We start from the raw sequence: 13062 nt of genomic DNA, 5'->3' as shown, positions 1-13062 counted from the left end.
CGCTTGAGCATCGATATGATTTCTACGCTGTTGTCTTAACGCTGTTTTCACCTCAGTGAACGGATAACCATTCTTGAGCAATGCCTTGGTGAGATGTTTTAATTCTGCGTCAAGTTGCTCTTTTTCGCAGATTTTCCTTGCTCTATTCTCTCTATTCGCTGTTGTTTAATTGTAAGGTGAAATTCGTTCGACCACAGCTTAATAGCCAGAAACATTTTATTAATTGTGTCAAACCGTACAGTTCTCCAGGTATTACTGTTTCCTTTCTTAAACAATGGTTGTAGCCATGCCTATGGGATAGCTCCATTTCTCCCTTTTTAAAATAATAATAGTGTCTGCTATAGTAATTTGAGGTAGATCACTTTTATTATTCCGCCGCCTACGTGGTTAAAGTGTCGTTTTGTCACAACGGAGAAACGTCTCGTGCTCCGAGATGGGTTCGCAGCTCTGGACAGTTGCTCGCCGACCGCCCCACAAAAAGGGAGGACCAGCCGTGTCCCCACACTGTGCTATACGTGACCGGCCACCCGGCTGGCTCCCGCTCGGTAGCGCCGCTTATTGTTGTTTATCGGCGAGCTGCGAGCTGCGGGGGCGGCTTAGTTCCCGCTGGGGGCGGCGGGGGCGGAATTTATGAGCGGCACGTCGCACAGCGCCGGCCCGGCCGCAACTGCGCCGCAACTTGCGCCCCCGGGGGCGGCCGGAGGAGGATTTTTGCTTCCGCGGAAGTGTTAGCAGGGGCGCGCGATTCCCAGCACGCGTGCGGCTGTCTGCTATCGGGCGGGGCGGGGCCGCGGCTACGGTGGCCAGAAAGCGAGCAGGCTGGACGAACAGCGGAAGGGTGAAGGCCGCCGCTTAAAATTATTTCAGCTGAAGTATCCGCATACCCGTATGTAATGCGTAACTGACCACTAGATGTCTCAACAAATGGAACTCCTCTATAAAACAGTCCTTAGAACAACAGCAACAGCAGACTGTCAGCAGAGATCAGTCACTTCGGAAGTGGGTTAGTAGTCATTGGATGTCTCCTAAGTAACAAATCCATTGCAGTTATTTAAATACTCTAAAAGCTGTCCACATCGACTTTTGATGATAGTATTGTGAAAAGAAAACCGGAAGGAACAACCAATAATGTGGCGTTTTATTTGTGTCGGCTCGATGGTGATGGTTGCCCCGGCCTGGTTGACATGGAACAGCGTCCTTCGATCGCTATGACTCCGATCTGTAACTATTAAAAACAAACTCCTCGCTTGGTTGATTACTTTCAGACACTATCTGCCTTAGACTCATATCAGCGTGTCGATGGAACAGCACGCCGGAATGTGTAAGCAGCCCTTGTTTAAAATTGAAGCACTGGTGTTCGAAGTCTTTCGGTCTTCTTCACTTCGAATCCACTGCGGCTGCACCACTCGTTACCGCAACAACTCCCTTGATCTGAAGCAATTAATCAAATATGTTCCGTGCGTTCGCGACAGGCTGATAAGCTTAGGCGAACTTGATAGCTGTAGTTCTTATGCCCGGTTTGCGAATGAGTGTTCATAGATTGGCGAGGATGTTCATTTATAAATTGATATAGCGTCGTCAAGGCGTCGCTGCGGTGTTAATTCAACAACTAATACGACGTAATACCAGAGATAAAGTACTCTTTTGACATCGTACAGAAGGCGTCGTCTTTCGGTGTAAACTTGCTGTTCACTGTTTAAAAAATCACTAAATAACCTTTAACTTCTGAGTTCGCTCAAGAAATAGTTAATTTCACAGTTACACAGTAAATTTCCATTAAATGACGTAGCCCACAGGAAGCATTAAGGTATTGGAGTTTATCGAACTTCGTAATTATTTAAATCTGCACTGAAAACACACCGATCTCCCGTACAGGGTCTTGAATCTATTTGCTTCAGCGATTCTGACACTGACTACAGCTTCCGACAACAAGGCGTAACTGTAAGTTCTTCATAATGGCGTGTAGCTGTTTCTTAGTAATGGTTAATAATAGTTTATGTCGGTGGTTGGTATATTGCTGTGTCCTTCGATGTTCGTGACAATCACAGATCATGAAGGCTAAGTCCCAGCGTTGATCAGGTGTCACACGATTTACTTTTCTTTAACATATAATAACTGTTCCGTTGTCTGACTAAACCGTAAATGTTATTTTACTTCAGTTAGAAATTCGGACTACTACGCCAAGTCGATACTGGAAAACTTCTAAAACTTCAGATCGGTATGAAACAATCTAGAAGCGTTCAATAGGCTTCTACTATTGTGACATCTTCAAGAGAAACTGAATGAACATCTCCATTGCAGTGTTACATTGTAGTCGCAGGGAACTTACAGCTCGATGCGGCCACAACTCTCTTCTTGGATAAATGTTATCTCTGATCTATTTATGGTCTAGGCTTTAACCTTCGTAAAGAATACATTTTGAATTATTTATTGAAAGTTTCAGGCTTCGTATCATGTGATAGTCTTTCATTTAGTCCTTTCTTTATAATAAACATAGTATTCGTGTTAGTCAAACTTGCTATGGTGTTAATTTTGTTGTCAGTAGCTCCCGTAAATGTCAGGATAACTAATTTTGCTATTTCTTTTTCTACCAAAGGGCTTTCATTAGGGGTTCCATGTGCGGGGTGTTACAAACGACAGCCAAATCAACACCAGACAGACCTCATGAACTGACGGACTAGGACCGTCGAACATTGGGGAGGGTGGTTGTAAAAAATTGCATGGAATCAACGGAAGGAGTCTTTCGTGAGTGCCAGAGTGCTACCGGCAGTCCAGCTAACACAATGAACGTGAGTAGGGAGGTAAAAAAAAATAGGATACAATAGTCTGGCAGCTCCTTAGCAGCGACACATTTCTGTATTAGATGCTAAGCAATGCTTAGAGAATGCGGCGGCGTGGCTCCTTCCTTCTTTTGCCTGCACCTACCAGTGAACTCGCTGCAGCAGATAGCCGGTAGGAAAGCGAAGCAGTACCTACCGCACCGCAACTCGCACCAGATGCGTACAACGCAACTATTCTTAGCATCTGGAAAAGGTCTTAATTTTGAATGAAGGGTGAAAATACGGGCCAAACTTCGGTGTATTCTGAAGTTGAGAATCACACGTTCACTGCCAAGCCCGTGCAAATCTTATCACAGTCATGGGCAAACTCTTTCATTCACCTTAACAAGTTTATGGTAACGTATTTCCCGAAATCTGAACAGCTACTAAGCACGGATTGTTTTTAAATGAAAATGCTCACCATACTATTAAGTTTATCGATGTCTGACGCACTCAGGTTTTCAGTTACTGACCTGCTCAATATGCCACGCGGAACTACTGTCTTTTCTCATACACAAAATTACTTAAAAAATCCGTACTTTCTAAAAAGCCACTTTAAAACATTTTTGAAGCATGTAGCAAAACTAAAACCGGCAAATTATAACTTCCTTCGGAGCTCATACTACACACGACCGTATCATTGAGAGGCTGGGCTCCGACTACTGAGACTGCTATAAGCATTTTGTATCTCCAACAGAAAAGACGATCATTGAATACTCCATTCTGATTGGTCAGTTTTCTTTAAGGCCAATAGAAAACCATTATTCTCCAGCGTTAGTCCGCGCTTTTCATGACTAACCAATCAACAAATAACATTCTTTCGATACTTTTTCCCGAAATAAATATTTAACATTCTGATATTTTGTTTATATTTTGCGTTTTCAACTACTTTTATCTCCACTCGAATTAGCTTTCCTTTTACCACAAACTTACTTAACATATTATAATACAAAATTCCCTGTCATATAACATTCACACTGTCTTATAATTTTCTCACGCTAGTTCGTATAGCGTTTATCAGTAGAACAATGCTCTACATATCTACTTTAGACCACATTCACCCATCATTTACACTACTGAAAGCATATACAAAACTGTACAAACAAAAATACGCAAAAAAGCCTTCAAGAAATAAACAGAACATTTCACAAAAACATTCTGTTGACCTACGAGGTGCATTCAAGTTTTTTCTCTGGACTGGAAAGAGATAGAAACATGCGCATTGTTTTAAATGAGGGCGCGTTCATTGTCAATACGTCCCAGAGATGGCAGCACCGTACGGCAGATGGAATTTTACCACCAGCGGCGAGAATGAGAACTGTTTTAAATACTCAAAATGGCGACGTTTTCCTTACTTGAACAGCGTGCAATCATTCGTTTTCTTAATTTGCGTTGTTTGAAACCAATTGAAATTCATCGACAGTTGAAGGAGACATGTGGTGATGGAGTTATGGATGTGTCGAAATTGCGTTCGTGGGTGCGACAGTTTAATGAAGACAGAACATCGTGTGACAACAAACCGAAACAACCCCGGGCTCGCACAAGCCGGTATGACGACATGATCGAGAAAGTGGAGAAAATTGTTTTGGGGGATCGCCGAATGACTGTTGAACAGATCGCCTCCAGAGTTGGCATTTCTGTGGGTTCTGTGCACACAATCCTGCATGACGACCTGAAAATGCGAAAAGTGTCATGCAGGTGGGTGACACGAATGCTGAAGGACGACCACATGGCTGCCCGTGTGGCATTTTGCCAAACAATGTTGACGCGCAACAACATCATGAATGGGACTTTCTTTTCGTCGGTTGTGACAATGGATGAGACGTGTATGCCATTTTACAATCCAGAAACAAAGCGCCAATCAGCTCAATGGAAGCACACAGATTCACCACAACCAAAAAAATTTGGGGTAACCGCCAGAGCTGAAAAAATGATGGTGTCCATGTTTTGGGACAGCGAGGGCGTAATCCTTACCCATTGCGTTCCAAAGGGCACTGCGTAACAGGTGCATCCTACGAAAATGTTTTGAAGAATAAATTCCTTCCTGCACTGCAACAAAAACGTCTGGGAAGGGCTGCACGTGTGCTGCTTCACCAAGACAACGCACCCGCTCATCGAGCTAACGTTACTCTACAGTTTCTTCGTGATAACGACTTTGAAGTGATTCCTTATGCTCCCTACACACCTGACCTGGCTCCTAGTGACTTTTGGCTTTTTCCAACAATGAAAGACACTCTCCGTGGCCGCACATTCACCAGCCGTGCTGCTATTGCCTCAGCGATTTACCAGTGGTCAAAACAGTCTCCTGAAGAAGCCTTCGCGGCTGCCATGGAATCATGGTGTCAGCGTTGTGAAAAATGTGTCCGTCTGCAGGGCGATTACGTCGAGAGGTAACGCCAGTTTCATCGATTTCGCGTGAGTAGTTAATTACAAAAAAATCGGAGGCCTTAGAACTTGAATGCACCTAGTATATCTTGAATGTCTCTCCGGTGGATGAAAATTGAAACTACGTACTCGACTGAAGCGGCATCAGACCATCTGTCACTGTGCATGCATGAGTCATTCTCCCGATAGACAGGAGCGATTTAAGGCGCCACACGTCAAGCGACATCACTACTCGACAGTGGAGATGTGGTAAGAGCCATTAAGGAGCCGTAAGGTGCCGGGCTAACAACAACTCAGACATCCACTACAACAAATTTATTTACAAGCAATTCTTACGCAACAGTTTTTTCTTCTTCTTTTAAAGGGTAGCAATTTAAATGCTTACCCTTATTTGATACTATTTATATTGATCCAATATCGAGGGTAAATACCATTGGTAAATTAGTGTCAAATTTGAGCCCAAAGCAATTATAACATCAATGAAATCTTTATCTCAAGCTGGATAAGTACTTGTGATAAGAAAACTTAAATTTCCCAATGCTATCTTAAAAATGTATGTAGTAGCTCTTCAAATTTATAATAACAAATCAACAGAAATTCAGACCTAAAAAACAGTATTCAAATAAATCCAATGTAGCAGAAGCACTTGATATTCACAGCAACAAATTATTATATAAGATCACGAGTTTTGTACACACCAGTTTTTCTCGGGCTGCAATCTAAAATTAGTTCATTTACTGTACAGGAGTACCAAAAAATTTCAAAACAAGTTTAGGTACAAAACTCATTGAGATGAACTCCAAATTAAGAGTTGTGAACTGTTTATTTACAAATGGTAATTAATTAACTCAAGAGCAAATCTGCATCATTAGAGATCACCTCTGCTACTACATCAGTCGATATACGGAGCTGTAATCTTGCAGTCTAATTTTATTTCAAACGACAGTTTTGTGCACACTTCCTGGCAATACGTTACGCACATCATGAAATTGGTGTGATAAAACCTAAAACACAAATCAGTTACCGCTGGTCCCATACTTGTATAATGGCCCCCACAGGATCAACTCAATGACAACCTTGTAACATGAAGACTTAAAACAAATCAACAGCGAAATAGTGGAACTAATGGAGATCCACAAGGGCAGACTCAGTTTTCAAGACGTACAACTGAAACAGTCAGAGGGACAAGTACTCAATAACATACTCAGCTCCACGCGGAGTCCTCCAGTATTCGCGTGTAAATGAAACTAGGGGGCAGTGACAGTGTAGTGACGGCTGTACTGACCTCCAACCGTTTCTTTAACCGTCTATCTCCTTCGGGCAACATCACTGTTGTGCAATTCAAGCGCTCTTGCACGCAAAAGGATAGCTCCTTTCCAAACAACTGCTTCCAACTACAAGTAAGCCAGTCTATGCTCCACGTGCTGCCAAGTCGTTTCGGCACATACACAGTTCGCTCCTAGTACAGGACCCCGCTCTTCACCTTCCTTGTGCTCTGCTAACTCAAAGGCTCCTTCGCTGCTCGAGCCATGCCACCTGTCGGACCACATTTGCACTACAAATCTCTTTGGCAAAGAGATTCTACACAGCCAGTGATTCCTTCAGACAGACACAAACTCAAAAAATATCAAAACTTTGCGGAACGTTTCGACACACGGGGCAAGTGGATGAGTGGAAACGTGTGTTTTGAATGATGAATTACGCAGTATGTTGTGGCAATCTGATGGAAGCATCAATGTTTGTGAATGGCTCAAGAACCTTACCTTCCATCATCGGAAATGCCAACAATAAAATACGGAGTAGTTGGTGTAACAGAATGGTGGTATTTTTTTGTCGTTAGTTTGTGTTCCCTTATTGTAATGAAGGAAACGCTAGAGGCAGGACAGTGCATTTGACAGTGTTGTGTACTGCGTACAATACAGGAACAGTTCTGAGCTAAAACTGGGCAGCCGGCCGGGTGGCCCAGCGGTTCTAGGCGCTACAGTCTGGAACATCGCGACCGCTACGGTCGCAGGTTCGAATCCGGCCTCGGGCATGGATGTGTGTGATGTCCTTAGGTTAGTTAGGTTTAAGTAGTTCTAAGTTCTAGGGGACTGATGAACTCAGAAGTTAAGTCCGATAGTGCCCAGAGCCATTTGAATCATTTTATTACAGCTGGGCATATCAACATGGCAATGCAGCCTGTCATAAAGTGGGGCAATGGTGTGTGCACAATAACACTCCTGTAAGCTTCCAAGAGTCCCGATCTGAACCAAATGGAACACCTTTGGAATGAGTTAGAAGGTCGATTTCGCTCCAGATTCCAGGGCCCAACATCACTAGGTTCCTCTAGATCACATAAATTTCCTTTTACAATTCACTATTATCGGTTTCTACAGACTTAATGTCATCATTTCATGACTAGCTCCTTTGGTTTCAGCTTTTGAAGAGGAGCGGTTCACCACTCCACCACGATGTACATGTATCTCCATGACAGGGTACTGAGCGTAGTTCGTGATGAAGGCAACGCTGGAAACACCTTTATAAATAACAGATGTCTTGATACTTTTCATCTGTGTATTCTCTTCCACACTGCAAGGCATTTATTTAGTCAAGTTCCGAGAATAGGAAGCGCGCCAGACGAGATCCGAAGCTACAATTTGCTAGCGAGCGACACGGCACCTCAGTAAGCTTGCTTGTAATGTGTAGATTTTGGTGTCTGCTGGAACTGTCGACCTTGTAATATGTAGAACGCGAAGCTACCTACGGAAGCTGTATTTATTTTATTTTCCTTCCGCGAGTAAATGCTTTCTAACATAATAAAAATAGTGACTGTGTACGGTAGTTAAAGACTCCTATTTAAAAACTAATATAAACTCGTTACCAAATATTTTATGTTTTCTGGTTCTTGTTCAGTGTGAGACGGATAGTTTGGGGTGGTGGGGTAGAAGGCCTGCGAGTTGTGGATGTGCAATATCTTCACCTGGACAACACAGCTTTATTACAAAAGCAAAATTGAAGTATAGCCGCAATTCCTTTACACAGAAAAAATGTCTGGTATTAGAAAAATAATAAAAAATAAAATGTGGTCGAAGGTAACAATTCAGGCTTCGATACATCTTTAAAAAAGTGCAAGCCATCTGCTACTAGCTCCAACAGCAAATCTAACCTGCAAGAACTATAAAATAAAGTAAGTGATACATAATCTTTTAATGTTAAGAACTGCCAGATGGAACATTGAGCTAATTTAGTGTAACCTTCGATAAAGTAGAGGACTGTCAGTTAAGTAGAAAGCACATACACACAGCACAAGGTGGCAGGTAATCTCCATACACTCGAACTACAGGAATTCTGCAGTCATCAGGAACAAAGGCGACTGGAACACTTCTATTGGCACTCATCTGTGCCGTCGGCTCTGCGTTCCTTGTGTTGTCATTCCAACTCGACAGATTGAGGGTTGCCCCATTGCTTGCTCGTCCACACAGTATGCTGCCAGCCGCCTAATTCTTCCTCATGCCACTAGCCATAGCATAATTTCTCTCACTGGCCAGATGTCCAGCTCGTTCTGCCTCCTTCTGCAAGACGACTCTTGGTCGCTCTGGCAGCTACCATCTGGAGCCTTATTCTGTACCTTTCCGCCATTTTGCCGATCGGTTCGGTACGTGAATGCACCGAACGGCCTTGTTTTCGAAAGAAGGCCCTAACATTATTGTGTAAGAATTTCGGAAGCGATGCCAAACGGTCCCACAGAACCGAAACGCTGTTGTCAGTTCTCCTTGCGTCAACCAATCAAAAGGAATGTGCCTCAGATCCATGCATGCGCACTGCAGCGCCACAGCGGGACTAACTCGAAGCAGCTAGCAGCTGACACAGGCATGCCATTCAACACAGAACCGAAAAGTGTAGTTAGAGTGTGTAATACTGCTCAAATATCGCTCACCAAGTGCTTCCATGAATGCATGTTAAGGATGGAATATTGACTGTTCTCTGGAAACTGTCATAAATGTCACATTATGACATTTTATTCTCATTGGCATCGATGTTTTGTTTAGGGTTTTATGTTTCGGAATACGAATTAGGAATGGAGTGTAGTACCACATTGTATAAATACATGTATAGAAACATCAGAAAAATTCATCATTTTTTTCTGTTTTCCATCGTTCTTCAGTTGCTTCAAAATTCATGGAGCTACGTTCCATCCATGCAACTCATTTGAAGGCCTTCAATTAGTTGCACAGACACAACAAATCTCCACGAACCCGAAAAATTGTTTAAGAGAGTGTCAAAGAATAAGAACATGCATAGAATATGGTTGTACCTCACTCCTAGAGATCCAAATGATGAGGTAATCTACTTCGCTATACCATAAATCAACGATTTGATTCATAAAAACAAAATTTTAAAAAAAAACGCCTTTTTGAGAGCGTGTGGCGAATTCAGCTATATAAATTCATTGTAGTTTATAACATGCATCTGATGAGTCAAAATGTTTCATATTTCGTGGTGCAGCTAAAAATATTGTGGCGGGAATCTTTCATCTGTGTCTACTGCCTTAAGGATTTGATCGCAGATGAATACGTATGACGAGGTAAAGTATAAATACGATTGCTGATTGTTTTATCTGCAGTAATATGAGTAAGGCTCTTAGATTCCTGTCTGACGACACGCCTGGAAATGGCTACATATTCAGAAAAAAGGTGAACTATTTGACGCAAGACAAAGTACAAATGTCATTGACAGTTGTTTCACGTACAGAAATTTCATCTTTGATTTCTTACACATATGGAAGTCACGTAAGCGAAGATTACTGAGAAAGCGCGCTCTTACGTGTAAATAACGGCGAATATATCAGAAAAATGCTTAACTTTGGCGATTAACGAAGTCTTTGAATGTTTTTCAAACAAGAAGAGGAAAAAAAATTATGGTATCCAACAATACCTACAGCCTTTGACACGGAAGTTCGTTGCATTACCCACTGTGCTACTACAACTCACTTGTTGGCAGTGCTTAGTTCTACATAATTACAGCCGAGAGAGATACAGGCTGACTTCGTTGCCGATGATGCGGGCGTAAGCCATAAATGCATGGAACTTTGGAGGTTTCCTCTATGAGGCTTCACAAAATTCCTTTGAACTGTTAATCAAAAGTTTTAAATGCGTTTCGATAGTTAATAAGTAAATTATTTGCGTAAAAAGTACTCCAAATCGCTAGTAATTTCTGCTAACACTAATGTGATATACGTTAGCATAGCCGAATTTTGAAATTTAATGTTTTTTTCTGAACTCTTAATTACATAAAAGTAACAGGTATTTTGTGAGAATATTGACCGAAACCGTTTTTTTATGTTATAATCATTCATAGTAACAACAATACAAAACATATTTCTAATAAAGGAAAATTATTATGAACTCACTGGACGCATGCAGGTGATTCTTCAGTAGCAGTCTCTAAATTCGAAGCTAAAACCGCTCAATATATTTAAAATAACAAATACTAGGTGTAAATAAACCACACTGAACCGAACGAGAGGGCCATACTGAAATCCAAAAACTTTCGGTACAGTTACCGATCGGTAACAGATCTCAGAAACTTACTGAACAGGAACTTCAGATAAAGAACCGAAAATGACGTCACTACCGAGGTTAACTCACTGCACCGATCGGAATGAGAGATACAGAAGGACTCAAGCGGTGCTAATGCTGGCGCCTCCGATGTCAACTGCGCCCTCTCGCCCATAGCGAGAAAGCTGCCAGCTGACTCGGCGTCACCTGCTGTGCGCGCTGGGACCTCCACTACGCCGTGAGTATCACTCCACATAGCGCTACGCTGCTGCCACAGTTGCGTTTTTGAAGTTGGACGCTCAGCGCCAAAAGAAGCCACAGTTATAGAGATGCTGGAGGGGGCTGGTGGGGTCACACACTGTGCGTTCTTCTGCCAGCGTCACACGGGAAGGAGCATCCTCAAGGCCAGAATCCGGTCAGATAGGCCGAGACCCATTTCCCAGCGGCAGTTTACACTGCTCACTTTGCATTCCCAAGTAGTGTGTGCAACACACGTAGTATAATGCATGTGGCGAAGTGATAAATTACAGTTCTCTCGATGTGTGTGACAGAAAAAATGGAACATGACACCGAACGTATTATTTTTTAAGTTCAAGCTCGACCTTTTTTATACGACATTCAAAACGAATATTATAAAAATAGACAAAACAGAAAAGGTGGTAGGCTAGCTGTGATATCTAGTGTTGTTGGTAAAGGTTGGGACGAGATGGACAAAGGAGAGAAAGAGGACTTGGGTAACCATTAAAAAAAAATCAATCAATCACAGTAATATATACACACCAAAAAAAGTTTTGTATCGCCTCGGTTCCGAGAGTTTCGGAACCTGTATAGAAAATTGGCATAGAAATCAACATAAACATAATTTCCGCCCTTTTTACTGCTCATGAAAAACCACTCATTGCATGTTGTACCACCGTACAGCGAGACCTTCAGTGGTGGTGGTGGTGCAAATTGCTGTACACACCAGTACCTCTAATACCCAGTAACACGTCGTTTTGCATTGATGCATGCTTGTAATCGTCGTGGCATGACATCCACAAGATCATCAAGGCACTGTTGGACCAGATTGTCCCACTCCTCAACGGCTATTCGGCGTAGATCCCTCAAAGTGGTTGGTGGGTCACTTCGTCCACAAACAGCCCTTTTAAATCTATCCCAGGCATGTTCGATAGGGTTCATCTCTAGAAGACATGCTGGCCACTCTAGTCGAGAGAGGTCGTTATCCTGAAGGAAGTCATTCAGAAGATGTGCACCGGTAGGTAGACAGAAAACGTCTTCCGAGATTGTCCTAAATGCTTTCTCTGAAAATTATTTCGAGCAGTTAATCCACGAACCCACGCGAATTGTAAATGGTTGCGAAAACACACTTGACCTCTTAGCCACAAACAATCCAGAGCTGATAGAGAGCATCATGACTGATACAGGGATTAGTGATCACAAGGTCATTGTAGCTAGGCTCAATACCATTTCTTCCAAATCCATCAGAAACAAACGCAAGATAATTTTATTTAAGAAAGCTGATAAAGTGCCACTAGAAGCCTTCCTAAAAGACAATTTCCATTCCTTCCGAACTGACTATGCGAATGTAGACGAGATGTGGCTCAAATTCAAAGATATAGTAGCAACAGCAATTGAGATATTCATACCTCATAAATTGGTAAGAGATGGAACGGATCCCCCGTGGTACACAAAAAAGGTCCGAACGCTGTTGCAGAGGCAACGGAAAAAGCATGCGAAGTTCAGAAGAACGCGAAATCCCGAAGATGGGCTAAAATTTACAGACGCGCGAAATTTGGCACGTACTTCAATGCGAGATACCTTTAATAGGTTCCACAACGAAACATTGTCTCGAAATTTGGTAGAAAATCCGAAGAAATTCTGGTCGTATGTAAAGTATACAAGCGGCAAGACGCAGTCAATACCTTCGCTGCGCAGTGCCGATGGTACTGTTATCGACGACTGTGCCGCTAAAGCGGAGTTATTGAACGCAGTTTTCCGAAATTCCTTGACCAGGGAAGACGAATGGAATATTCCAGAATTTGAAATCTGCTAGCATGAGTTTCTTAGAAGTAGATACCTTAGGGGTTGCGAAGCAACTCAAATCGCTTGATACGGGCAAGTCTTAGGTCCAGATTGTATACCGATTAGGTTCCTTTCAGATTACGCTGATACTATAGCTCCCTACTTAGCACTCATATACAACCGCTCGCTCACCGATAGATCTGTACCTACAGATTGGAAAATTGCGCAGGTCGCACCAGTGTTCAAGAAGGGTAGTAGGAGTAATCCATTTAACTACAGACCTATATCATTGACGT

Source organism: Schistocerca gregaria, chromosome 6 (genome assembly GCF_023897955.1).
Source record: "Schistocerca gregaria isolate iqSchGreg1 chromosome 6, iqSchGreg1.2, whole genome shotgun sequence".
In the NCBI taxonomy this organism is placed as follows: domain Eukaryota; kingdom Metazoa; phylum Arthropoda; class Insecta; order Orthoptera; family Acrididae; genus Schistocerca; species Schistocerca gregaria.
Note: the sequence above shows the minus strand (reverse complement) of the source record.